At 44.2% G+C, this 8,551-nt stretch overlaps 1 protein-coding gene across 1 annotated transcript in view; it reads right to left on the bottom strand.

Annotated features, from left to right (window-relative positions):
• The window catches only part of TSPAN18 (tetraspanin 18), a 236,810-nt gene that overhangs the window by 177,407 nt on the left and 50,852 nt on the right, over positions 1-8,551 (bottom strand). The window contains exon 2 of the mRNA XM_036765449.1: positions 6,263-6,381. The gene's annotated coding sequence lies outside the window, so the exon portion shown is untranslated. The remainder of the gene's footprint in view (positions 1-6,262; positions 6,382-8,551) is intronic.

Below are 8,551 nucleotides of genomic sequence, written 5' to 3'. Positions count from 1 at the left end.
GAAAGTAGCCGCCACAAGAAATCTTCTTTCAATAGGGATCTGTGTGCTCAAAGGTCAACAGAGACCAGGACCAAATGTCTTCTTACATAAGAGGGATCTGACATAAATTAAGAGAATTACAACAAAGGGTAAGCACCAGCAGGAGGTCAGTTAGGATGGCGATAACTACTCAAGTACCAGGAAGGCCCAGGAAGGAAAACAAGAGGCAATATGGAACCTCAGAGAAGGCACTGGAAGCCCTAGATTCAAATCCCACCTCAGACACTTATTAGGTTTATGTCCTGGGGAAGTCACTTAACCAAAGAGTACCTCAGTTTCCTCATCTGTGAAATGAGAGGACTGGGCTTGATGGACTTTAAGGTCCCCATCCAGCTCTAGATATGCCATCCTATCATCCTAAGAATCTAAACTTCAGGAAGCTTAATCACAGATGGGCATGTGGTTCTAAGGGCCTGGGACATCAGCCAAGGCTGTGACAAGTGGACAGATGGCAGAAGTCCAAGTAGAAAGGTGAGAAAGAAACTCTGGAATGGAAAGGAAGGGATCCAGATACTAATGATGGATAAGAATCAGAGCCCAGACTCAAAGTAGCTAATCCTTAAAAGACAGGAATCCAGGGACAGTTCCATTCTGACATTCTAAGTTCTAAGGCCTCATATTCTCAGAATTCTTCCAATTCTCATATCCTGTTCTAGGTTCTAAAGTTCTTTCTCACTCTAGAATTTTATGTTCTCAGGTCTCTTCCAGCTCTAAAATTTCATGTGTAAGTTCTGAGGTTCCTTCCAATTCTCATATTTTATTCTAGGTTCTAAGGTTCCTTCCAGATCTAGAATTTTATGTTTCCAGGTCCAGCTCTAACATTCCATGTTTAAAATTCTAAAGTCCCTTCTGGTTCTGAAATTCAATTTTTTATGCTCTAAGATCCTCTTCAGTTCTGATATTCCACTTTCTGCCTTTAAGGTCCCTTCTAGCTCTGATATTATGTGTTCTAAAGTCTTTTCCAGCTCTCATATGCTACATATTAGGGTCCCTTCCAGTTGCAACAGTAGACATTCTAAGGATCTTTATAGCTCTAACATTCTATGTTCTATGGTCCCTTCCAGCCTAGATATTTTGTGATTCTGATGTTTAAGTTCATTCAGGTAGGGAATATGAATCCTAATAAAGTCCTATTCTCTCCTGCTCCCTTCCACAAGGGTGCAATGAGATCTGGCTATACCTAGGAGGAGTGGACAATGACTGGGCCTCAGCTATCCTCTCTCTAGGCCCTATTCTCCTCCCTCAGGGCCATCAGCTGGATCAGCCAGCACCTTGCCTGTGAATATTAATATCTCTGGCTCCCTGAAGGACAGGGCTCTCTGCTTTATCTGCCTGTCCTCCTCTGCAGCCTCCCTACTGCCAGCCTTCAAACTGTCAGATCTCAATAGGAGCGAGACAGGCAAAGACTCTGCCAGCAGCCAAAGGCTGGAGGAGGATGATAAAAAAAAATTAGGCAGCTTGAATTCCAGACTGGTCTTTAAACTACTTTTCTGGGAAGGTTGAAGATAATTAGACTCGGGCACTGCAGGGCTTGGTTTACTTGAGTAGTTTCAAAAATGCACCCTTTGTTTAGGTCTCCAGAGAAGCATCTGCACAAAAAGACCAGCAACACGACTAAAGGCGGGTTGGGCTAAGCATAGCACTGCTTCTGGAAACAGCTAAGGGGCATTTGGAGTCAAGGAAAATGGCATTCAATATGTATTTTTAACATGCTTGCTAAGTGCCAGGTATTGCACTAGGCACCGGGGGTAGGAGAAGGGGGAAAGGGTGGGACAAAGATAAAAAGAAGGCAGCCCCTGCCCTCAAGAGGCTTACACAAGTAGCAAACACAGAAGTAACTTCAGGGAGGGGAACTACAGGCCTGTTTCCCAAAGAGAGCAAAGAAAGAGGAGAAGGTATATTGATGGCAGCTGTTTTTGTGGTGCCAAAGAATAGGAAACTAAAGAGTTTCCTATCATTTGGGGGGCTGGTTGAACAAGGGATGATACGTGAATATAAAGGGATACTATAGTGTTATAAGAAATGATGAAAGGCTTGGTTTGGGAGAAACCCAGGAAGCTTTATACGAACTGATGCAGAATCAAGTAAGAAAAACCAGGAGAACAATTTATATTGTTACATTGACATGGTACAGACAAACAGTTTTGAAAGAAACTGATCAACGTAATGATTGCAGAGCTAGGAAGGATGCTCCCTCCTCAATCCTCCCGACTGAGAGGCAATTGACTCAAGATGCAAAATGAGATATACATTTTTGGACACAGCCAAGGTGGGAGTTTTTTTTACTTGAATGTGCATATTTGTTACAAGAGTTTTTTTTTCTTTCTTTCCAATGAAGAGGGAGAATGAGGGGTAAGGGAAAAATAATTATTGCTCATTGAATAATAGTAAAATGAAATTAATTTCAAGAGTGAAAGAGTACTAACAAATAGAAAAATCAAGAAAGGCCTCATGTAGGAAGGAAAGGAAGGAGAGGGGAGGAAGGAAGGAGGGAGGGAAGGAGGGAGGAAGGAAGGAAGGAAGGAAGGAAGGAAGGAAGGAAGGAAGGAAGGAAGGAAGGAAGGAAGGATCTGTTACTATGTGCCAGGCACTGTGCCAAGCACTGGGGATTAAAAAAAAACAAGCAAAAAGATTACAAGCCAATCCCTGCCTTCAAGGAGCTAACATTGTAATGAGAGAAGACAACACCCAAAAAGGAACTGAAAGGTTGGCGGGAGGAACGAAGGTACCCAGCATGGCATGACTGCCTTTAAAGAAAGAAACACACACATACACACACACACACACACACACACACACACACACACACCTTAACAGTCACACCATGTTGCTTTTGTAATCTAAAACACTTAACTCTTTTCTGGGTGCTACAGAGTACTCAGTTTCTCTGCAAGCTCCGAGGAACCCCTTCCTGAAGGAACAGCTGTGCTCCATTACACCTTCTGGCTTTCTTCACTTCAAGAATTTTTTTTCCCCTCTAAGACACTTTGCCTTCCAGCCCAGCATTCTGGAGAAAGACCCCTTGGAGAACGGTCTCTGAGTCAGTCAATCAGTAAGTTAATAAGCATTTATTAATCCCTTAATATGTACCAGGCACTGGGTTAAATGTTGAGGATAAGATGTATGGCAAAACCATGGTCCCTGCCTTCAGGAGGTCTCTATTTAAATGGAGGAGACAACAGAAAAACAATCATCCACACAAAATGCATAGTGTAAATGGGGGGGAAGTCTCAGAGGGAAGACTCAGTCTGGGGTGGGGAGGGAGTGGGGGAGGAGACAGAACAAACACTCTGGCAAAATGAAGTCCCGTCCCCCCTCCCCCTTCAGCTCCTTTCCCAGATTAGGCAAACAATGCCATCTCCATGCAGGGATACCTCAGCTGCTTCCCAAGGGGATGAGGTTGGATGCTATAAAGGGCATTGTGATTACAGGAGTGGAAACCTTCGCATTTGCTGGGAGATGCAGACAGTTATCAGGGGGCAGAAACAGAGCAGGCCCCTACACCACACGTGCCTGTCTGCTGTCTGCTCTGGCCCCAGTCTGCATCCTGCCTTATCAGAGGCTGGGAGGGCATTGTGAGAAATAGCAGGTGTCTTGTGCATTACCAGCATGCCTCCCTGCTGAGAGTCCCGTGCTCCCATCAGCCGTCCACTGGGTCCTGAAATCACTGACCAGGGCCCAGAAGCACACCCAGGAGCTCAGAAGATGAGGACACTGGCCAGCAAAGCACAGCTTCCATTAACCCGGCAACAGCTGCAGGGCACTCGGTTGCTTTGAGGTTTATAAATGCATTTTTTTCCCTTATCAGTATGGTACCATTAGGTAGAGAACAAATTTCGGAGTCAGATGACCTTGTGTGGGTATAAACCCCACTTCTGACACTTAACTACATCTGGACTTTAAGCAAGCCACTCCTTTCTCAATAAATGAATGGAAAAAATTAAATAAATGGATTGATAAATGAGTGAGTGAATGAATGAGCAAGTGAATGAACGATTGAATAAATGGATAAATTAAAAATATGCTTATTATGTTCACTAAGCACTGGGGATATAAATATAAGACCGACAACAAACCCTTCCCTTGGGGGAGACGATAAAGATAACGCAGCGGCAGACAGGGAAGGTATTCTCACTTGAAAGGTTACAGGATAGTGACTAGAATGATGGACTGACCCACCCTTTAAGCAGGGGTTCTTAATCTGGGATCCACGATTTTTTTTTAATATTTTGTAGTTGTATTTCAATATGCAATTGGCTTCTTTCATAAGTCTATGTAGGCATCTAAGTGGTACAGTGGATAGAGCATTAGATTTGGAATCAATAGGATCTGAGTTCTAATCCTGACATAGACATTTACTAGTAGGGTGACTTGGGCAAGTCACTTGGCCTTTCATTTCCTCAGTTTCCGTAAAATAAAGCTAATAAGAGCACCTACCCCCACAAGGTGGTTTTGAGCATAAAAATCAGCTAATATTTGTAAAGAGCTTTGCAAACCTCAAACTGCTGGGTAAACAAGAGTCATTATTTTAATTATTGTTGCTGTCTTCTCTATTATTAGTTAGAAGTATTTAAAAACATTATTCTCAGAGGGGCTGACTCTGTAGCCTTGACTGCCAATGGAGTCCATGTCGCATAAAAAGGTTGAGACCCTTCTCCGTGGGTGGGGGAGGGAGAGAATTTGGAACTCAAAATTTAAAAGGAAAAGAATGCTAAAAATAAATGATAATGTTTTTAAAAGGTTGAGAACCTCTGTCCTAGAGGACTAGTAACAGAGTTCATGGTTCCAGAAATGGAAGGGGGAAGGACGGCAGATCTGATGTGGAAAGCCAAGGCAGCTGGTGAGATGGCGACGGAGTGAAGCAAATCACAGCTGGAGATAGTTCTGTATATACTGGAAACCACCAGTCAGCAATCACTCCCCAGGGTGGGCTTTCCAGGAATCACATCATGGTCTCAGTTTTCTCATCTCTAAATGAGGAGTTTGGACCGGCCAACCTCCAAGGTACAGTTCTAATTCTAGGATCCTATGATCCTGTGAAACAACAGTCATGGGACCCATTTTGCAGATGATGAAGCAAAGGCAAACAGGGTTAAGTGACTTGCCCAGGGTTACACAGCTAGTAAGTATCTGAATCTGGATTTGTACTCAGGTCTTTCTGATTCCAGGCCCAGTGCTCTACCCACTGCACCACCAAGCGGCTCTCTCCTACACAAGACCTCTTCTGATTCCTTCCAGTCTTTAGTGCCCTCAAGTCCCTCTATATTTAGTCTCTCTGTTTGGGGTATTTACTTATCTGTGTACAAGCCATTTCTCCCTGGTAAAATGTGTCTGGTACATTTCTGATTTATTTTTTTGTCAAGGGCAAAGGAAACTCCTGCCAATTCAGACCAACTTACAGAATTTACAGAATTTCCCCCAATGAAGGGTTCCCTGTTTGCTGTCAGGACAGGACCACAGACCAAACCTAGCAGTCGTGGGTTCAATTCCCAAAGTGAAGAAGAAAAGGACAACCTACTCAGTCACCCAAGTCATGTGGGGGTGAACCCAACTCCCCCATCCTCTGATGGAAGCTCTGGTGGGAGAACATCCTCCTACTCTCATCAGAATCCCAAGTGGCCTTCATTTCAAAGAGCATTTTTAAATTGGTACTTAGTCCTTCCTAGGCATTATCTCATTTGAGCAGGGTTCTGCAAGGATGATCATCATCCTCATTTTGAAAATGAGGAAAAAGCGGTTCAGAGAGGTTCAGGGTTTTGCCCAGGGTCACTATAAGGGCCAAGGGAAGGATCTAAATCCAGGTCACTCTGACTGAAAGTACAACAATCTATTTACCATACTACACATGCTGTTTCTCCAAAACAAAATAGAACATTGTCCTCTCCAAGCCTTTGCTCTCTGGAAAGTGAAGGCTCTTGAGAGGAGTCAGTCTTCATGAGAATTCTCAGACAGACCAATCACATGGTGCCAGGGCCCCTCAAGAGGTGCAGTTCTCAGAAGAGGGAACCTCCTCCAATCCTGTCCCCATCCCCACAATGAACCAATGAATCAAATCCTCAGCTCCATTTGGCAGGCAGCTGGGTGACTCCTGTGTCACGGACACAGGCAAGTCACAGCAAAGACAAGTCACAGCAGAGACTGCCATCTCTCCCTTTAGGCCTCCAGGCAAGAAATGAGACTCAGCCAAATAAACTAAGGTTTCCAGAACTTGCCTTCAACCAACCTTGTTCAGCTCCAGGATACTCCTCGCCAGACACCTCCTTGGCTCCTAGGGTACTGGATTCTGGACTCCTTCTCCGGAGATCCCTGATCTCTTCCTTATCTCTGGCTCCAAGATAATCTCTGCAGGGAGAGAAGGCCAGAGAGAGCAACAAAAGAAAATAAAGATTAGAGGAGAATTAAGCATTCCTGCTGGGGTTTAAGTGAAGAGGCAGTGAACCCAGGAGACTTCAAAGGGCATTGGATTTGGCCCAGGAGACTTGGGCACGATACTCACTATCTCTGTGACCCTCAGCAGGTCTGGGCTTCAATTTCCCCACCAGAGAATCTCCCTTTCCCCCTACCCCCACTGCACCACAAATCCCATTACAGCGGGGATAAGAAGAACAGTAATAACAGCCAATGCTGATCAGCATTCTAAAAATGCATAGTCTTAGAGAGTTGCCAGAACACCAAGGGGTTAAATGACTTTCCCACAGTCACACAACCAATATGTGTAAAAGGTAGAACCTGAACCCAGGTCCTCTGAATCTGAAGCTAGCTTTCTCTCCTCTATGCTTTGCTGTTTCTCATCACAATAATTATGTTGGACTTTTATATAGCATGTTATAAACATGCTTGACATGCGTTTTCTCACTTGATCCTTACAATACTCCAATATGGTCAGTTGCTTTGACCACCATTTTTACAAACAAGGAAACCGACTTACATAAAGGCGAAAGTGGGAGGCGGGTGGTAAAGCTAAGTCTTCCTGACTCCAAGTCCATAGTATACTGCTTAGCAAACTTATCTCCCCTTCTACTCAATCTAGTACTCCAAACACCATCAACGCTTAATAAATATTTCTTGAATGAGTGTCAAGTGAATGAACGATCCCTGAAGATCTTTTAGCTCTAACCTCTAGTTTCCCATGATCCTTTCCCCTTGCCCTGTCCATAAACCTAATGGCAACACTGAAAGAGGGTCTCTAGCAGTCCTTCCCAGTTCTACAATGGAGAAAAGTTGACAAAAAAGAGACTGAAGACCAGAATCAAAGTCTCCAACGAGGCCATAGCTCAGAAATTCAAGCTGTGTATGTGTCTCTCTCACTCCCCATGCTCCCCCACTCCTTCACCTCCCCATCAGGTTGACAGACCTAAACAAAGTAAACACAAGTCTGGCAGGGCCAATCCAGCCTCTAAGTAGGGCTGAAATCCAGACTGCCAGGAAGCTAAAACACTGTTTCTTATCCCACTCCTTGTGAATGGATTTTTCCTGAAACACAATTCCCGAAGAGAGAATGTACACAGAAACCACTGGAGACAGCCAAAGAGCCATATTAGGAGGGATCTCCCCCTTCTCCAAACTCTGACAGCAATTGCAGTCTGTCTCATGTGATCGGGACCAGATGCTCATAGTATTCTGTTGTTCTGTGGGGTGTAGTCTTGTCTTTCCCACCAGAATGTGTAAGCTCCATGAGGGCAAGGACCCACTAGGTCGTCTGTTTCTTTTGTGTCCCCCCATAGTGCTTAGCCTAGAGCATACAACCGGCACTCAAATACGTAGATGGCTTGTCTAGCTTGGAGGAAAGCACGAAATTTAATCAGTGGCATGCTCGTAGATGTTTATAACCAGCTTTCCAGGGGCAAAAAATGTAAGATCTGCTTTTAAGTTTAATCTGAATTAACATTTTCTCCACCACTTTCTTAAGTCTAGACAATCAATCAAACAATAAATCAAGCCTAGATTTGTAACCATTGCCAATTTAGAAGGTGTAAATGCTCACACTGAAAATTTAACAATCACCTGGCTGGTTAGAATTAGCTCCAACACACCCCTGAGTTTAATCATACAGTGAAAAGAAGCCTAATTCTGGATGCAGTGGTCCTGGGTTTGAATCCTGCTCCTGATAGTGCCTGCATGACTCTGGGCCAGACATTTCCCTTCCTAGGATCTCTACTTTCTTCTTATATTGGACTAAATGGTCACTAAAGTCCCTTGCATTTCTAAGTCTATGGTTCTAGGATTTTTCTTCTCTTCTGATGTCTCACGGGACAGGGATATGCCCCTGAACTTTTGGAAACTATGCCAGCAGACCACAAGCTACAGCAGACATTCCCAAGCTGGAAAGGCCTTGGCTATGGAGCTGGCGGTGAGCTAAAGGATGGATGGATTCCATGTCTGTTGCCTAAGGGCCAACCCGGCTTAGTTCAGTGAGGTTCACCACTAGGTTAACTCTATTTGATCATCATCAGAGGATGACCCATCAGAGGATCACAGATTTAGAAACAGATGGAACCTTATAGGTCATCTA

Source organism: Trichosurus vulpecula, chromosome 6 (genome assembly GCF_011100635.1).
Source record: "Trichosurus vulpecula isolate mTriVul1 chromosome 6, mTriVul1.pri, whole genome shotgun sequence".
NCBI lineage: Eukaryota > Metazoa > Chordata > Mammalia > Diprotodontia > Phalangeridae > Trichosurus > Trichosurus vulpecula.
The sequence above is the reverse complement of the archived record's forward strand: the minus strand, read 5'-3'. Positions and strand labels throughout refer to the sequence as shown.